Source organism: Molothrus aeneus, unplaced genomic scaffold, assembly GCF_037042795.1.
Source record: "Molothrus aeneus isolate 106 unplaced genomic scaffold, BPBGC_Maene_1.0 scaffold_57, whole genome shotgun sequence".
Lineage (NCBI taxonomy): Eukaryota > Metazoa > Chordata > Aves > Passeriformes > Icteridae > Molothrus > Molothrus aeneus.
This window is the reverse complement of record NW_027099209.1, coordinates 499,292-519,333: the sequence shown is the minus strand read 5'-3', so window position 1 is coordinate 519,333 and position 20,042 is coordinate 499,292. Positions and strand designations below refer to the sequence as shown.

At 39.5% G+C, this 20,042-nt stretch overlaps 1 pseudogene; it reads left to right on the top strand.

Moving 5' to 3' along the window:
* The first annotated feature begins 786 nt into the window (after positions 1–786).
* Positions 787–15,716, top strand: LOC136571049 (SWI/SNF-related matrix-associated actin-dependent regulator of chromatin subfamily A member 5-like; annotated as a pseudogene).
* Positions 15,717–20,042: the final 4,326 nt, after the last annotated feature.

Here is a 20,042-nt window from a genome sequence, read left to right as displayed (position 1 = left end):
TCTCATTTCCATTTGGCATTTCTGTTCCCTGCCCTGCTTCAGAAAACCTTCCTCTTTCATCCTACTTCTGCAAAATGCTACAGTTCTGTACTTGAGCTACTTTCAGGTGGTTTTGACCACCATCAAGCCTCCACACATCTACAGCCCCAGACTAGATAGATCTCTTCTTGTGCCCGATATAGAGACAGGAACTGAAAGCAGCTGCTGTCAGGTTTGGCTTCAGGTCTGGCATTGTGACTGGAATTTAAAATCCATGTAATCCATGTTAGCAGACACTGTCAAAATTTCCTCAGATCTAGGTGTTCTGCTTTCCCCTTTCAGCTACCTTTTGTTTCCAAGGTGATACATTTTTCTAGTTAGAAACTAGTTCAGATTTCCCTGATTTGTGTTAAAATACCCAAAGAAGAGGTGCAAGTCTAGGATGTCCTTCCAGGAAATTTTAAATCTATGTGCAAGAAAGAGGAAAATACTGTCTATTTTTTTATTTTTCTAAGGTGATGTGTTAATATTAACTGTTTTCCTGTTTCTGCTGCTGTGCTTCCCCCTTCTGTGCAAATGTGTGCAGAGTTGCTGCTGTTACATAAAGAATGCAAAGCAGTAGTTTATTTTCTTCTTGCAAATTAAATATTCTGTACATTTTTTCTGGTGTTTTTTCCCCTTTCCTGAACATCCTTGTTGCTGTTATTGTAGGCAACATAACCCTGGTTGAAAAGAAATCATCTGTACAGAAACAAGAAGACTGGATTTGGGCAGAAATTGCTGCAAAGAATAAATGCTAGACTGATGTTTTCAAAAGAATAAATGCTATTTTCAACATTTTTGGCATTTTTGGTAAGTGCACAAGTAATATTCTGCTGTAACCTATTTCCAGAAATCTTTTGCTTTGTGTAAGTCACTCCTTTGAATGTCTGTGGCTGGGCAGATCACAATATTGTCAAAAGGTGTTCAAATATGATTATTATTTCAAATGTAATGGATATTTTCTGAGCAAGTGGATTCTTGAAAATCAGAGATATTAAAGATATATGAAGCCTGAACCCAGTAACCTGCATCCAGATTTTGATGTTTAGTCAGAAACATGTCATAAGTCAAGAGACATTGTAATTACCAATGGATATTCTTTACCAAGGTGCGATTATTAGTTTAATTTTTAATTTTTTCAACTTTCCTCATTCTTACTTAAAGGAGTTTAAGTCTTTTCATTTTCTTTTTGTAACTAACATTTAATATTTCACATCTGGTTGCCAAAATGGAAAATGTGTATTATTTGCTTACAGTAGAGGTGGGAATTATTCCTTGCCATAGCACTGGTATGAAGTTTGTTTTAAAACATGAAAGATCCATTTTAGATCCCTGAAAAGAGGTATTAAAATTTCTTGTTAGATATTGCTGATTGTGATTGAAAACCACTCCATTAAATTACAGTAGAGGGAGATGAAGGACATCTTGCAGCAATGAAAATGGTTGCAAATTTAATTAAAATATTAAATTATTGTTGGAATAAAGGTCATAATCATAAAACCTAATTGAAGGAAGTACATTAGCATGTACCCTAAGGTATCCTTTCCATTTCCAAATATCTATTACATATTTGACATTTGAAGAGGAAAGAGGTTCCATTTTATCTGGATGGATGAACGGCGATGGGGAGAAGTGTTATACATAATACAGTATAAGAGCCCCATTTTTCAAAACATCATTTGCTCCTTGCATAGGTGCAACACTCTGATTTTATGTCTCTGACTGAGGAAATTCCCCTTATTTATTGAGCATCATGGACCTGCATAGGGCAGAGGACATCATATCATGTACTTAGACTTCTCCCTGTGGAAAAAGTGGAACTTAACTCCCTTTAAATTTGACAAAGCCTCAGTAACCAGCTGTCACCTTGTTACCTAGGCTGCCTTTGTGAGAGATGTGTTGCTGCCTGGAGAATGGGATGTCTGTGTAACATCATATGAAATGCTTATCAAAGAGAAGTCAGTATTCAAAAAGTTCAACTGGAGATACCTTGTTATAGATGAGGCCCACAGGATTAAAAATGAAAAATCAAAGGTAATTTATTTTACACTAAGCAAGAGATCTGTGTGGGTTATTTAGGTGGTGGTGTAGGGACTAGTAATGTTTATATATATGTGTGTGATATTTGGTCATGTCTCACTGTCCTTCAGTTATCAGAAATTGTAAGGGAATTCAAGACTACCAACCGACTGCTATTAACTGGAACTCCACTTCAGAACAATTTACATGAACTCTGGGCACTTCTCAACTTCCTTTTGCCAGATGTCTTTAACTCAGCTGAAGTAAGTCTTTTGTTTCTGAATCAAATTAATTTTGCTGGTTTTCCCAATTTGAAAGTAGACCTGGATATGTATAGTTAGTGGTGTCAGTTACTGATAAGTGATAGATTGAGTTGGAAATGTTTGTTATAAAGCTTTTCATAAAATAGGCCAAATAAGGTAATTTGTTCTTTTACTTCCTGACCATATGAGAGTTGTATTTGTTCACCATTGTGATGCTATTGTACCTTGAAAGGAAGCCTCTTATAAACCAATGATTTTGTTGATACAGGCTTTTGATTCGTGGTTTGATACCAACAACTGTCTAGGGGATCAAAAACTGGTGGAGCGCCTTCATATGGTGAGTCCTTTTGCCTTTAATACAAGGGTTACATTTACCTAAGTTAAATCCCAAACAGTTCTTCTCATGCTTCCTATGATAGACTATTAGGATGAGAGAGATTATTCCACAACTTTTCAGTCAAGCAAAATTAAGTCCAAGGACACAGAACCATGTCAAAGATCATTTTGACCTAATCTTTGAGTCTTTCAAATAAAGCACATGTATATCCTATGTATAGCAAATAATTTCTCCATATAGGTTGCGCTTTTTTTTTTCAGATTGTCTAACACTAGATCATGTATCTGTGATAGAGAATATCTGCTCTTTGATTCATCTATTGACCTGATCAGTGTTTCAGTTTCCAAAATGCATTTAATGATGAACCTCTTTCAGGTGCTACGACCATTCCTTCTCCGTCGTATCAAGGCTGATGTGGAGAAAAGCTTGCCTCCAAAGAAGGAAGTTAAAATTTATGTGGGCCTCAGCAAAATGCAGCGAGAATGGTAATTAATGCATGTGCTTGACTGGGCTGTGGTTCAGGCTCAGAAGGAATGTGCTGTCTGTGACTTGGAGGTTGTGTAGAACTCAATTTATTCTCTCTGGTATACTCCCAGTTTATACCTGTTTCTTTCTGACACTGCTATGACAGAACCATGCATGTCAGGGAGATTTACCTGATTAAATGAAGGGTAGGGTGAGCTTTAGACAGTATTTGTAGCCTAAAGACTTAGGAAAGCTTGCTTAACTTCTTGCTCAAAGGAGAGGAGGTTCAGGAGGAACCTTTTTGCTCTGCACAACTCCTGGATGGGAGGGTGCAGCCGAGGGGGTCATCAGCCTCTTCTCCCAGGCAACAGAACAAGAAGAAATGGCCTCAAACTACACCAAGGGAGGTTCAGGTCAAACATCAGGAGGAATCTCTTAATGGAAAGGGTTGTCAAGCATTGGAATAGGCTGCTCAGACAGGTGGTGGATTCACCATCTCTGGAGGTATTTAGGAAACAGCTGGACGTGGCACCCAGTGGATGGTGGTGTTTAGCCTAAGGTTGGAACTGATGATCTCAGAGTTCTCTTCCAACCCAATCAATTCTGTGAGTCTGTGCTACATTTCTGACTTGCCCAGAGGCAGAAGAATGACACCCAAACCATGTCCCATGGCTGCCATGATGCTGAGGGCAGGTTCTGTCTCCCACAGGCTTTTCCTGGCTTACATGTATTCAAACCTTTCCTCCTCCTCCCCCTGCACCAGCGAAAGATGCAGCTTGTAAATCATCCCCCAGCTTCTTTTTAGACTTCATTTGAGAGTGAACAGAAGGGTTTTGTTCTTTCCCTGCTGTAGGTATACCCGAATCCTGATGAAGGATATAGATATCCTGAACTCAGCTGGGAAGCTGGACAAGATGAGACTGCTGAACATCCTGATGCAGCTGCGGAAATGCTGCAATCACCCGTACCTCTTTGATGGAGCAGAGCCTGGCCCACCTTACACAACAGACATGCATTTGGTCACTAACAGTGGCAAAATGGTAGTTCTAGACAAATTGCTACCTAAGTTGAAAGAACAAGGTATGCATCTCCTTTCTGGGGTTTTGAGAGTTTTTTGGTTCAGTAACGTTTTTGTGTATTCTGAGCAAAACCCAGCAGACTTTAGCCAGGATTACTGTTGGTTTCTAGTATGATACCAGCTTGGATCAATAGTCCATTATGGCTTTTTGTGCTGAAGTGTTTTGATTTCTTTTTTTTTCCCATTTTTTCATCCCAGCTAAGTTCACACCATAAAAACATCATTTGATTGGGGCTTTAGATTTTCTTTCATAGTTTTCTTAGCTATCTGAAATATAATTATGTAGTATTTTAGCTACACCTTTGATTTGCCATGAAGGACCATTTCAGATTCAGAGTCCTCATACATAGTTCAAGTCAAATCCTGTGTGAAACGTTGGTCTTTCTTGCTGGATGTGATTTTGAACGGTACCTGAGGTTTTTCTGTGTATTCTATAAACACTCAGACATGGGGGAACTCATGAGTTGTTTTAAAGTTATTTGAGCTTTGAAATGGGTTACTGTAAAGGTCACTTGCAACAGAGTTTTTGACACTGGAATAAATTTTTAGCTCACTATTTTTTGAGTATGCTTACAGTAGTAACTTTGCTGAAGAAGTTGGATGCAGGTTTGTGAGTGGGGACACTTTGCAGAAAAACAAAACCACGTCCAAACCTCAACCTTCTGTAGTATAGAAGTAAACTGTACTTTCTATCTAGGTATCATCCAGGCAGCTGTGACTGTATAACTCAAGACTAAAACCCAAGCAATTCAGTGGTTACTGTGCTTTTTTGATCTTGGTTTCTTCCTGATATCAGGTTTATTGATGAGGTGTTGTAATTAATACTGGACTGGTCTCAAATCAAATTAGCATCTTAAACAAGAGAGTTCAGTATTAACCCTTGAGTCCAAAGGACAAAAGGAAGTAGAAACTTTGTTATATCCTGTGTTTTACTTAAATTTCTCCAGTAGACTGGAAATGGTTGAGTGTATATGCATAAAGTACTGAACCTTTTTTTTTAAATTTAAGTTGTTCTTGGCAGGTAAGTAAACTGACAAGTACTTAAGAAGAATTCACTTTATTTCTAGAGATCTTAAATCCAAAACAATCAAATACTTCAAAATTTTATTATTTATACTTGATGATGTTTTTATGTTTGTGTTACCATCTTACTCTGCCATGTCTGGGAACTTTTTCTTGAGGAGTACAACACAAAATGAAAAGGAGAAGCCAGCCATTAATTAGACAGTGACATATCAGGGTAAGACAAAGGTGTCCTATGGCATGGATGTGCTGTGGCAGCAGCAGCTGCAGCCCTGCATTGTAGTTTGGGTCTGAAATTCAAACGACTTTTCTTCTTAGTACATGGAATTGCCCTCCTTCCTTTTCTGGTAGTGCAGACTTGGAGAGTTTGTTTAATCTTGTATTTTGGTGAAAGCATAAGAAACCTTTTTACCCAAACAGGCTCAAGGGTTCTAATCTTCAGTCAGATGACAAGAGTTCTAGATATTTTGGAAGATTACTGTATGTGGAGAAATTACGAATATTGCAGACTGGATGGACAAACTCCTCACAATGAGCGACAGGTATTTACAACTTCAGGGATTGTATTTATGTAAAAATACTACTTGTAAAACATTTTGTTTAACTGATACATTCTTTTCATTTATTTAGGCTTCCATTAATGCATTCAACGATCCTGACAGCTCAAAATTTGTGTTCATGTTGAGTACACGAGCAGGAGGTCTTGGAATCAATCTGGCTACTGCTGATGTTGTAATTCTCTATGATTCAGACTGGAATCCACAAGTAGATCTCCAGGCTATGGTAAGATTCCAGATGGAAATTATGGGGTTTTGTTTTTCTTTTTCTCACAGTACTTTGCTAGAAATGTGTACTTCCAAAATAAATTGGTATTTTCCCATTTTAGCACAGGAGCAGGATTTGTAAGACTAATTTTCAGTTCAAGTGCAGCTTCCACTGTGTGGAACCAGTAGTCCTCAGTCACATTTGGGTTATACAGTGTTTTATGTAGTGGGAAATGCTGGGTGTGTGCTACACCTCATAGTATTGTTTAATGCAAATAGCCTACTTGAGTAAGCAGAAATGAATTAAATCTAGGTTGTTAATCCCAAAACTATAAAGCTGTTGTGGGGAGTGGAGGTGAATGTGTTTTCACTGTTTTTCCTGCGATCTTGAAAATGAGATAAAGAAAAGTTGAATTAAAGTTTTCAAAAACTGCTTTTATGGTGATGGTAATGAAAGGATCTCATTTTAGCGACTATCCTTAGGGGTTTTTTTAAGTACATGTGGATGCATCTCCATCCTGGATACATGTCAAGGACATTAGTGACCACCTAAGAAAGCAAAGCTGTCTAAAAACTGCCAGTGGATTTTTGGATTTTTGGTTGGGTTTTTTTTGTTGGTTTTTTTTTTTTTGACAAATGAGGCCTTTCAGAGACAAGTCTTGGAAATGTCTTAAATTATTTCAGTTAACCTGTGGGTCTCAAGGACTCTAGCAAAAATCACTTCAAAAGAATGATGGAACTGGTGTCTAATAGCTCAAATGAGGCAGTACCAGCTACCACTACAGGTGTGTGTTGAGAATACTGATTCTCACAGTGGTTCATGTTTCACTAGTCAGGAGAGGCAGGGTATTGTATTTTTCTTGAACTATTCATGGCACTACTGAAGGATTTTGAGAAAGGCAGCTTTTGGTCAGCAGAGAGATGATTTCTTCATGCTTTGATTCTACAGAAGGTTGCTTAAGGTCAGAAGCATCCAAATCTTCTCCTCTGTGCGATTTAATGAAAAACCCCAAATCCTGCTGGTTTTTAGCTATGACACATAGAGACACACTCACTGTCAGTGTTATTGAAAAAAAAACCCCAAACCTGCAATGTAGATAAAAATGTAATATCTTGGGTAGCCATGGATGGCTGTAAACATTTAAGTAACCTGTGCTGTTGTGTTTTGTAAATTTGTGTGCTGTAAATAATGAAAATCTTAAACCTCATTATGTAGTCATGCTGGAAGGCAAGTGCTGAATTTTTTGTTACTGTTTTGGGCAGGATCGAGCGCACAGAATTGGGCAGACCAAGACTGTCCGTGTGTTCAGGTTTATTACAGACAATACCGTGGAGGAAAGGATAGTGGAGCGTGCAGAAATGAAACTGCGCCTGGATTCCATAGTCATCCAGCAAGGCAAGTATAGGAAGGCACTTCGGATCTAGGATGAAATTCCCTTCTTCTCCCATTGTAAATCATGGTGCAATCAGCCAGTAAGAACCAGTGGGAGTGTTGCTTTTGCCTCATCTGAGCTCTGAAGGGAGTTCATGTGCAAAGGCCTCATCCACTTGGAAATTTGTTTTACTGTAGGAGTAGGCATTTCCTCACTAACTTTTTGCTTACCTGCCTAGTGGGATATAGTCAGATTTGACTTTTTAAAGCACTCAGTTTCTTCTTTCACTTTAAATTTAAATGAATGCCTTTCCTTTTTCTAATAGACAGAGAAAAGTAAGGTAACCTTAGTTGACTTGCTTGGAATCAGTAATATGTAGTTTGTATGTGGAAATATAAGTGGGAGAAAATCCTGTATTGCTCCTTCCATAACATAAACTCTTTAGTGAGTTGCTATCCTCAAGCATTTTTATCTTTAGGAAGATTGGTGGATCAAAACCTGAATAAACTTGGAAAGGATGAAATGCTGTAAATGATCAGACATGGAGCAACACACGTGTTTGCTTCAAAGGATAGTGAGATTACAGATGAAGATATTGATCACATTTTGGAAAGAGGGGCAAAGAAGGTGAGAAAGTTTGAAAAGGGGAAGCTCACCTGTAGATTTAAATGTGATGGCAAGATAGTGAGTCTCTGGATGATAACTTGGTTCCAAGCTGGAGAGAAAAGGGGTTTTTGCTGTAGAGGGTTTTTGTGTTACTCAATCGTGTCTGTTTTTTCTATGTTGTCAATAAGATGTTTTATAGTCAAGTACCTTCTAGAATGGCTCCTCTTCTTTCTGGCAATGGGATGTTTTAAAATGAAGTACCTTTCAGAGTGGCTCCTTTCTGGAATGAGGTGTTTAATAATGACGTGCCTTCCAAAATGGCTCCCGTTCTATCTGGGAATGAGATGTTAAATAATGAAGTACCATCCAAATGGCTGCTATTCTTTTCTGTATCCCCTGTCCAAGACTGCGGAAATGAACGAAAAACTTTCAAAGATGGGTGAAAGCTCCCTTAGGAATTTTACTATGGATACTGAATCTAGCGTGTATAATTTTGAAGGTGAAGACTACAGAGAAAAACAGAAGGTAATGTTTTAAGTTTCTTTTGGAGGAATGCACTGAATTGCATGTTTTAGTCATACTTATTTAAGAGGTATTGGGTAAAATACAGTGTCATCTATGAAAATAGTTTAAATAACACTTATAACACTTATAATGAAGTAGATGTAGATCTAATTTTACATAAAACTTGTAGCTGGTCTCATGATCTTGCAAGACTTAATTTTTGGTTTTGGGGGTGATGGGTTTTGTTTTTATAGTTGGCATTTACAGAGTGGATTGAACCACCTAAAAGAGAAAGAAAAGCCAATTATGCTGTGGATGCTTACTTCAGAGAGGCTCTTCGAGTCAGTGAACCAAAAGCACCCAAGGTGAGTTGACTAATCAAAAGAAGTAAATTTTTTCAATATGTATGGTAAATGGCTAAAGCTCTAAGCAACAAATAGGTCTTGAGTCATAAAAACTGCTCTGTTCACTTTTATAAAGTGGAGGGACTATCTAAATTTAGAAAAAATTTCCAAAAGACTTGAGACAAACTTCTGTGAGAAAAAATAAGAACAGTATGAAACTTGTAAGACGTTAGGGAGGCTAAGATCAAGTTTTTTCTAGTTCTTATTTAAGCAGCTGTAAATTTTCCTGTGCAAGATTAATGCTTTAAACACGTGTGACTTTTTCACCAGCCACCTCCTCCCAAAAGACCTCTCTTCCCCTTCTCTCACTGCTCTTTTACTTTTAGAATTCTTTGTGGTGGTTGGTGTGTCTTGCATGGTGTGACTTTTTTCCCCCCAAGTTAAGACAGTGCATTTTTGTAACAATAATGCTTTTTGTTTGCTCATAAACTTAAATTACTTCTTACAAGCAAGCAGATTCTGTATGTGAAAGGGAGCAAATGCAAACTTTGTGTTTCAGGCTCCACGGCCTCCAAAACAGCCAAATGTACAGGACTTCCAGTTCTTTCCTCCTCGCCTGTTGAACTATTGGAAAAAGAGATTCTCTACTACAGGAAAACAATTGCAAGGTAACTGAAGAATTTCCTTGACCAGAGGGATGGAGCACCTCTCTTAAGAGCAAAGGCTGAGAGTTGGGATTGTTCAGTCTGGAGAAGCAAAGGCTCTGGAGCAACCTGATTGCAGCCTTTCAGTACCTAGAGGGGGCTTGCAGGGAAGCTGAAAAGGGACTTTTTACAAGGGAGCAGCTTTAAACTGACAGAGGGCAAGTTTAGGTTGGATATTGGAAGGAAATTCTTCACTGTGAGTGTGGTGAGGCACTGGCACAATTTGCCCAGAGAAGCTGTGGATGACCCACATTCCACTTGCTTGGAAGTGTTCAAGGCCACGTTGGATGAGCCTTTGAGCATCCTTGTCTAAGCAGAAGGTGGCCCTGCCCATAGCAGGGGCTTGGAAAAGAGGTGATCTTTAAGGTCCAGTTCCTTCTGTGTTATTCCCTAAATTCTTGCAATGGAGCAGTTTAATGCAACAGTAGGAGAATATGTACTTTTCCAGCCTTTCACAGTAATTTAAATGAAATAAAATCATGTTCAGCTGTAGAAGCTATTAGGTTATATTAACAGAAAGGTGACAATTAGTAATTATCTGTGAAAAATTAATTCAGTTTTACGAAGTGCAAAACCTTTCAGGTACCTCGTAATCCTGATCTCCCAAATGCAGCCCAAGCACAAAAGGAAGAGCAGCTTAAGATTGATGAGGCTGAACCTCTTAATGATGAAGAACTGGAAGAAAAAGAGAAACTTCTAACCCAGGTATTGTTGGGTCTTCAGTGAGACTGAAATCAGCCAAAGCTTGTTTTGTGTTTCACAGCATTATGGGAACATTTCTTGGTCACTGTGCCGTAGTTACCACATCTGCAAAGTTTGGTTCTGACTGAAAAGAGTTTCTAGCATTAGGTTTGTCATAGGCCTATGTCATAGGATATCTTTGAGGAATGTGCACCAAGGATTCTCCTGAATCCTAGTCTGGCATTCACTATAGACTGTGATGTCTTTCCATGAGACCTTGCAGAATGGCTGCAGAGCTGGGTGTGCTGCATTCCACATTATTTAATGCACATATTCTGCCTCACTTTCACACCCATATGGAAGTGAATCTTGGAGTCTGAACAGTCAATTTTCCTAAACCACATCTGGTAGTGGATAGTTCCCCTCACTGAAAGAGGGTGTGAGCTGAATAGGTATATAATTAGGAAGCCTGTATATTTAAATAATTTAAAACCAGGTGAATGCTTGATATGCCTTATTTGGATATTTTATTTACACATTGTATTTTGGCAGGGGATCGGAATTACAGGACAGGATTTCTTGCTTGCGTAGTAATGAGCTGGAACAGCTCACTGTGGAGACACCAGAATCACAGAGGTCAGGAATCAATACAGTCCAGTAAGCTGTGGCTAAATCACAACATGGCTGGCAGAACTTGCTACTTCCCACTACTTGTAAAAGCTACTGGTAATATGAAATGAACCTACTTTGGCTCATGACTTCAGCAGTGCTACTTGTGTCTCTGCTGAAAATCAGCATCACGAGATGGCTTTAGTCCTTCTGAGGGAGAGTGACCATGCAGTGGTCACTGCAATGATGCAATGGCTGAGGGTGTCTGTGAGGCACTTGGGGGGCCTTTTTGACAAAACAAAAGCCATTACACTACTTTCACTTGAGCAATTTTTTTTTCTTAGAAAGTAATCCCACAGAGAGACTATTAGGAGGAGGGATTAATTTTTCAGCTGAAAACTTACCAGAAATTACTAGGTAAATAAAGAAGTAGTGCTAGTCATTTTGCAGTATTTAAATAGGGAGACTACAGTGACTGCAGCATAAAAAGAGTTCTACTAAATTAAACTGCAGAGAAAGAAAAGGTTTAACACTGTGGAATGATGGAAGTGTTACAGGCAATTTCAAGAAACCAGTTGAATCAAATTCGGAGATGGACAAATCCTGAACCTCTGTGCAATGTTTCCTCTTGATTGCTGTATAGGGCTTCACTAACTGGAATAAGAGAGATTTCAACCAGTTCATCAAAGCCAATGAGAAATGGGGCTGTGATGACATTGAAAATATAGCACGAGAAGTCGAAGGAAAAACCCCAGAGGAAGTCATTGAGTATTCAGGTAACTTAATTCTGTACTCAGCTCTGAGAGTATCTAACTCTGCTTGGCTCATTTGAACTGCCTGAGAACATGGTAACATCCTACAGCTGACAATTTCTTACACTGCTGTTTTAAGATTTTTGGGGTAGAATTATATTGATGTATTTTGGATCTGCTGCTCTGTTTTTTACCATCATTACCCCCTGCACAACTAAGGCTGTACTAAAATGCACACATAAACTCCTGCTGAGCCATTTCACTATATCCTGAATCTAACTGGGTAGCACTGTCTTCAGTTCTTGTTAATTTTTGCAAAGGGAAATGCTGAGAAACACTGCTTAGCTGAAGAGATTTCCCTTTTCCTTGTATTCATTAATGAGAAGTTAACCTTTACCTGCTCCTCGAGAGCAGAACACAGTAGATACATCACGATTGAACCTACAGCCACCACTGGTAACCTGAGTCTTAACCTCGCATTAGAAGAGATTTTTTTTCCACTGTAGTGCAGCTGCAAAGTCCTGGCACTACATTTCTAGAGGTATAGAGCAAGTTGAAAATGTGAAAAAATCTTGTACAAAAACCCCTTATTTAAACACCTAATGGTCTTTCAGGCACTTGCTTGTCTTTGGGCACTCAGTTGCCCTCTTGCTTCTCTTGATAAAACTGTATTCTGTTACATCCGTTTTCATTTGAAGAAGCTTTGTTTTCTTTGAGGAGACTGAAACACAAAAGTCTTACTGGCCTGTATTGTACCTCACTTAAACTGAAGATTCCTATATCTACCCTCTTCAAAACAGCATTTTTACTACTGCAGCACATGGTAGCTGGAAGGGAAGGTTTCTTACCAGCTCAAGGCGTGTCTGTTGTCACACAGCAGTAAGCTCTGGTAAAAGGAAGGAACAGCTAACATCCTTTTTTTAAGGTTAAACCTCTGACTTTTACAATGCATGATAAGATACTAAGAAGTTGTTCTTTTCTTAGCTGTGTTCTGGGAAAGATGCAATGAACTCCAAGACATAGAGAAGATCATGGCTCAGATTGAAAGAGGAGAAGCTAGAATTCAGAGACGAATCAGCATAAAAAAGGCTCTCGATACAAAGGTGGGTTTGCTCAGTTTCTTTTTTTTTTTCCTGGTGCCAGTGAGGGGAGATGCATGACCCCTGTCTGGCCAGTGCTGCTGATGTATGAAGACATCTTGGGCATGACAGTGGCCTCTTTGCTTAACACTCAGCAATTTCTTCCTATGGCTTTTCCATCCCACGGAAGTGCTGTGATGACACCCTTAGCTATGGTCTACCCTGGTGTTTGTAACAGTCTTCTGTATTACAGCACACAGTTCAGAGTGCTGTGTAACTCCACATAGTACAGGCTTTGGGAGGAGCACAGTTCCTTCTGGACACATGGAACTGAAATTAAGAGAGAGAGAGAGAAATGGAGAGAGGGGGATGGAGAGAGGGAGAAATGGGGGAGATAGAGGGATGGAGAGAAAAATGGAGAGGGATGGAGAGAGAGAAATGGAGGAAGAGAAGGGAGAGAGGTAGGTGGGTAGAGCAGTGGGGGAGAGAGAAACATAGGAAAACAGGTGGAGAGAATTGGAGTAAAGTAGAAACAGGTAGAGATGGCAGAAGACAGAGGGAGTTAGAAACATGAGATTAGAGAGCACTTAAAAAAGACTAATCCAACAGAGGAAGCTTTTGTTCTTTGTGTTTCACCAAGTAGTTGGTAGTGAAGAGATTTATAGTTAATTAAGACACTTTGTCGCAATTTTCTCCCCACTTCAGGTTTGCTGAGTTAGTTGTCTTCTAGGGAAGAAGTGTCAGAGTCAATAAACCAGAAGGCAGCCAAACCACGTGCCAGCTGTCATGTACCTTTTTACTCTTACTCTGACTTTACCGGTTCCTGAAGATTTTTGTCCAAAAGGATCGTTGCCACTTGAATCCTGACCAGTCTTGCCTGTTTTTAAGTGTAGTGAAAGCCTGCCATTAGTCAGAAGATGACAAAGCTGTCTATTGTCGAAACCAGAATTTGCCTGTTTAGATAGCTTTGATAAATGCACTGTTCTGAACCTAAAGTCATTTTCTTGTGAAGACTTAGCATGGGAGATGCTTAAAGTTATAGTTTTCTGTCTTCATGTGATTTAATGCTTTTATACAAAAGACTTCCATGCTAATTCTGACCTATTTCTTAGCTTTATGTGGTCTTACTTGTTTTGTTCAGATTGGGAGATATAAAGCCCCTTTCCACCAACTAAGAATATCCTATGGTACTAATAAAGGGAAGAATTACACCGAAGAGGAGGATCGCTTCCTAATCTGTATGCTTCACAAACTAGGATTTGAAAATGTCTATGATGAATTAAGACAATGTATCCGAAACTCGCCGCAATTCAGATTTGACTGGTTTCTCAAGTCCAGAACTGCAATGGTGTGTATATATATATATATATCTACATATATATATATATATATATAGCTCCTTTTTGTTCATGAATGCCTATCACAATATTAAATTAAGTTAATTAAATTGCTGCTGAAATACTGAGGTAGGTGCATGGGAACAAGGTTTTACCTCTTAATAACTTTCTGACAACTGTACGGGTGTCAAATGTAGCCGTGGCAAATGGGAGGAGAAGTTCAAAATTCTAAGGTATGCTTTTCCAATTTGAGTTAAATATAAATGTCTTTTACAAAGCAAACATCTGCAATCAAATCCATCCCTGTGAAGCCAGCCAGGAAGTAAGTAGCATGAAACATTTAATTGTTTCTTTGTTATTCTGACAAGATCCAGCAAACTACTTACCTACTCACCAGCATTTTTAATATTCTAAGAGGATTTTTACATTAAGTGGCTGCCTAAGGTACTGATTGAATATGTTGTGTAATGCAGGAGCTACAAAGGAGGTGTAATACTTTAATCACACTCATTGAAAGAGAAAACATGGAACTGGAAGAAAAGGAAAAGGCAGAAAAGAAGAAACGTGGACCAAAACCATCTTCAGTAAGATTTAAAAAGGCATTTCTGTGAAAAAGCTCACTTGAAAACAGCGTTTTTCCAAGTGTCTAGGACAAGTGATATCTAAAGTTATTTGAAACCAGCAACTTAGAGAGCAATGTTAAAAGCTGCCTAAAGTTCATGTCAGTGTTCATCTAGTCCAGTTGAGGATGTCAAATAGAAGAAAAAAGGTTCTTAAGTGTAGCTCACATGCTTTGGAGCAGATAAACTTGTTAGGTTTTGGATCACTGGGTTGGTACACTGTATAGATTTACCCTGGTAAGTACATCAGGGATGTATTTGGCATTTTGATTTATAGAATCTGCTAAATCATCCACAGATCTATTTACAAATGGGCCTGTAGAGCTAGATTTGGGAAAATAGCACAAATGCTTGACAGCGCTCTTTGCTGACTAAATTCAAAGTATTCCTAATATGCAAATAGGCCTATTTTGTAAATAAAATATCACCTTTATGTATTTTCCTACCTCCATTTGTTCAGGTTGTTGCCTAGAGCTGTTGAAGCAAAAACTTAGAAGCACAACTTAGTTGACAGATGTGCAGAAATCAGTAAGGTTAATAGTGATGGAATATTAAGTTTCTTAGACGTGTTCACAGAATATTTAAATGGGTATTTAGAAATACCTTTTCATAATAGGAAGCTTTATACCATCCTTACTTGTTTTTTATACACTTTCTTCCAGATTTGGAGCATGAAAAACAACAGAAAAGATGTGCATATTTGCTAAATGCCACATTTGCAATTGATCATATTTTAAAGCTGCCAGGGTGTTGATCTTCTCCATCTGCTTTGTTTTGAAACACATTGCTTGCTCACAGCCTTTCTGTATGACAACAACTTAGTATAAAATCTTACCTTGCAGGCACAGAAGCGCAAAATGGATGGCACTCCTGATGGGCGTGGGAGAAAAAAGAAGCTAAAGTTGTGAATGCAGAATTTTTTTAATCTCTAAATTTAAGAAGTAGTTCTTTAATTTACGGGTCTTCATAAGATGTACTGTATAATGCTTAACTGTTTTGAAGAACATTGGGTTCATCTGTTTATTGAACTAGAACATAGTACTTAATTGTAGTTTCACTTTTTTAAATGCAACAGCTGTGCTGAATTTTTTTTACCATTAACACTTGAAGTAATAAATTGTCTTCATTTATTAATAAGGCTTCTTGTGGCCTTTTTTTCACTACTGTTTCCACTTCAATGCATAGTTATTTAGTCATCCCCCAGTTTGTTTCATCTTGGGTTGCTGTGAACATGATGATAAACAGAACTGTTTAGTGGTGTTTTCTTGGTACCAGCCGCCACTCAAACTCTATTTCTGGAAATTTTGTGGCTCTGACTTTACCTTTACTGAACTTATGGTACCAATATATTCAGTTCCTTGAAATTTGTGGAAAGGCTGGTTATTTACTTTTAGAATAATGATTGGAACAAAACTGTTAACACTTTTTGCTTAACATCTGAGCCAGAAGAAAGGTAGGTGAGTCAGGCTGAGGTCTGCATTTCATTAGAATGGCCTAAGCATGGCAGAATTGGGTCTGTTGGCAAACAACCACCAGGACAGAACAAGGAAAATGTGGGAAACAACCCCTTCTCTCACACACTCAGCTGTGGTAAGTGCAGTGACGGTTGTGACTGGAGTGAAAGGAACTGGTGCTGACTCCAGCTGTGCACAGTTGTAGTTTGCAACTCTCATTCTGCCCTGAGCCAGTCAAACAGTGCCATGCATGAGTGATCCCTACATTGTCCCTTCCTGATGCTGTATCTGGCATCTGCTGACTGAGATGCCATCATCTAACGTAGCATAATTTTGGAATCTACTAAGAAAACAAACAAACCAAAATGGAGCGAATGCTCATAAGCTCTGCTCAGTTTTGGCCTGGTAAGAACCCAAATCTAAAAGGCAGCAGCTTTGTGTAAACAGAAATTATGAAAAGTCTGTTTTGCTGAGGAGTCCCAGATGCAGCACAGTTCTTACTGGCACGAGACATGAGTTTCTGTTTGTCTGTGACTGGTTTGCAAACCTGCTGCAAACAGGATGAGTAATCACACTTGCTCTTCAAATAGTCCAACAACATGATAACGTGTAGCAGTGTTAACAGCCAGGCCACAGCATCTCACACATTGAATTGTCCTGGCAGCCCTTGAAGAAATCAGTTTACCTGCTTGCACTTAGCATACCCTAAAGAAAAATGCTTTAATGCTGAAGCCTTCCTTTAAAAGCATCCATTTTCACCAAAAAAACGCCAACCAAATACTATCAAAAAAACTCCAAAAGAAACCATGAGCATTTGTTTTAAATTAGTCTAAATAAAAACTTTAGGAGCAAACAGAAGGGAAAGATTTATTATGTAGTTAAGCAGCACTTCATTTGTAATGATTGTCAAGTTCCACATGCAGGAAGTGAAAGGAACTAAACTTTACTCTCCCAAGTGGTGTTCTACAAGTTAGAGAAAATGTGTTTGCTTTCAATAAGTAAGGAAAACAATGAAAATATTTGGCTTGTAGGTTATTTAAGTGTTTTCCGAGTGTCATCTGGAAAAAAAAACCTGCCTTTTCATAAGTATTTGCCTGTATTTTGATGTTATTGTCAAGCAAACAAACAGACATCCATCCCTATTCCTGGTGGTCTGACTGTACTTAGGCACTGCCCAGGGCAGAGGAACACCTCCGTGTTGCAGCTGAAGGAGTCACAGAGATTCTGAACTGGATCCACCCACAGATCTCAGATCCTGGTAAAGCAGATTAACACCCTTCACCTTATGCCAGTCAATCTAAAATTACTAAATCAAGTTGTTACCAAGCTGTTATCAAAAACTCTCAGGAGAGGAATTGCCTAACTTTAGGTGTATTTATTTTTGTATGTGAAAACAGTGTGTTCCATGACTATCACTACTGGTTTATCATGGGTTTTAGGCTCAGTTTTAGTCTCATTTTCTGTTACAATTCATCCTAAATTATTGCCCTTATAGTGCAGTTCTTTTTAAGCAAAGTTCTCCTCTTCACTAGAGGGCACCCCACAACCATACATATGCAACTACCAATCTGCTAACATTACAGCAAGTAAAATAAAGTTCTTGACAGGACAACTGAGTTTTAGACTGATAAATGAGGGACTAATTAAAACCAAATTATTTCTGGTCCAATACTGCCATTACCAGAAGTTTCCCTGATTACAGTTCCCATCAGTGAGTGAGTTCAGTGGCTGTGAGCACCTGCCCTGGGCCAGAATCAAACCGAGATCAAGAACTATTTTCATTTTTAGGTGAGTTATTCTGCATCCAGTCTGCAACTGAGAATAATCCAAGTCAAGGAGCCTCGGTGTACAAGTGTTCTATCCAGCAAATTCAACTGCTGCAGTTGCAGCTGAACTTGGTGGCCAAGTCTGTTCTGACAGTGTCTGGCCTGGAATGCTCAATCTCTTTTCCCCCCAGAAAGTTCCCTACTCTCTTGGTATTTCTCCTTTTATATGATCATGCTTTTGTTAAAACTTAGAGTAGCCATTCAGAAAAATCCCTTTTCCTTTTCCCTCTCTTTGGGCAGGATGTCCTCCTGAGGATGATGGGTCACCACTTGAAGACTGATCTCAGGAAGGACAAATCAATTCTGCAGTGAGTCCTGGTGCTCCTTTTAACAATCAGCATTCCTGGTTCCCAGGGCTCTTCCTTTTCAGTAAGGCCTAAACACCTCAAGTTGTTCCTGCATATTCCCTGGAGTATTTCACTGTCTCAAGACAGACGAAGGGATCTTCAAAACTTTCTGAATTGGTTCAGCATGAGGTAACAATGCACATTTTATCCCCAAAACACCACTCTAAAGGCAGTGTCTGATTGCCCATTTCTGAGGGACTCCAGGGCCACAGGGTGGGGTCACTGCCCATGTGTTGTACAGGGGCTGAGCCTGAACCATCTGATGATCCTGGGCCCAGAAAATCTCTTACTCTGCATAATCCCCGTGACCTTTTCCTGTGCCACTCACAGGGGCTGAATAATTTCAGACTCATCGGAGATGGAAATGTTTTGATAGCAAGCACTCTCACAGGGTCCAGCCACGGTCAGACAGGAAAAGTCTCCTCCTCCCACCTTACTTTTCTTTGCTCAGATATAAACCTGTCCCTCTCTCCCCATCTCTGGGAGTCAGCACCCACATTCCTTCGTGCACAGTGAAGGAAAAAGGAAAGAAAGGTCTGGTTCCCAGTCCCTCCACAGGCAGAGTTTGAGTTGTTTACATGAGGAATTCAGGGAGCAGAGATCTTCACTTCCATCAGATCTGTCCTGTCAAGAACAAGCTGACACCCTGGGCACCAAAACAGATCACAGGAGCTACAGCAAAAAGCAGAGCTCTGCCAAAGCTGCAGGCAGGAGTCTGGCAGGGAGAGTGATGGAGCAGGAGAGTGGTGTTCTAGCAGACACAGGGGGAAGGAAGGAAGGAAGGAAGGAAGGAAGGAAGGAAGGAAGGAAGGAAGGAAGGAAGGAAGGAAGGAAGGAAGGAAGGAAGGAAGGAAGGAAGGAAGGAAGGAAGGAAGGAAGGAAGGAAGGAAGGAAGGAAGGAAGGAAGGAAGGAAGGAAGGAAGGAAGGAAGGAAGGAAGGAAGGAAGGAAGGAAGGAAGGAAGGAAGGAAGGAAGGAAGGAAGGAACTGGAAGGAAGGAAGGAACTGGAAGGAAGGAAGGAACTGGAAGGAAGGAAGGAAGGAAGGAACTGGAAGGAAGGAAGGAAGGAACTGGAAGGAAGGAACTGGAAGAGACTTCAAGGGACACAACGCTGTTTAATGGGGCAGAAGCTGAGAGACAAGTGAGCTGCAGTGCAGGGTGATTTGCATTCTTCCAAGGTGATTTGTAAAAGGGGAGAAGTTGTAGATAAAATGTTTTGATTTGCCTTTATCTCACTCTGCCTGTGCACTTGTGTCATTCATTTCATGTAGTAACCTCTACTAAACAGTCAGAGGCTGCAGCATAATTTTGTTGACCCTAAATTAAGGCAAAAAGCTGCAGTTCTGGAATTTGGAGCTCATAGTACCTAATTGGCTGAAGGGCAAAATAAAGAAGCAAAGATCAATCACAGCTTTTCGTGTCACGTGAAAAGTCAAGGCTCATGCATCAGGGAACTTGAAAACAATCAGATTCATCTAAGTTCAACCTATGTCTCAATCCTAAAATTGCATTAAAATTAAACTCCCTGTTTCTAATTCTCATTCAGTGGAGCTTAGATGAGCCTCAGATTTTTGGTGTTGCCACGATGGGAGTTACGGGAATTGATTGATTTCTTTGCAATGTGAAGTGCCAAAAATGGGAAACAGTGGCATGTTTGGGGGCTCTTTCTGCTTTCTTTCCTTTCTATTCCTGTCTATCCAACATGGCAGAAATGCAATCTAATTGAGTAGCAGGAAGGGTGACCTCCATGAAGTTATCAAGTGAGGGAAAAAAAAGTTAATCTTTCAGGCTTTGAAGGAGCTGATACCAGGAGAAAAACTGTGCCTGCAATACAAA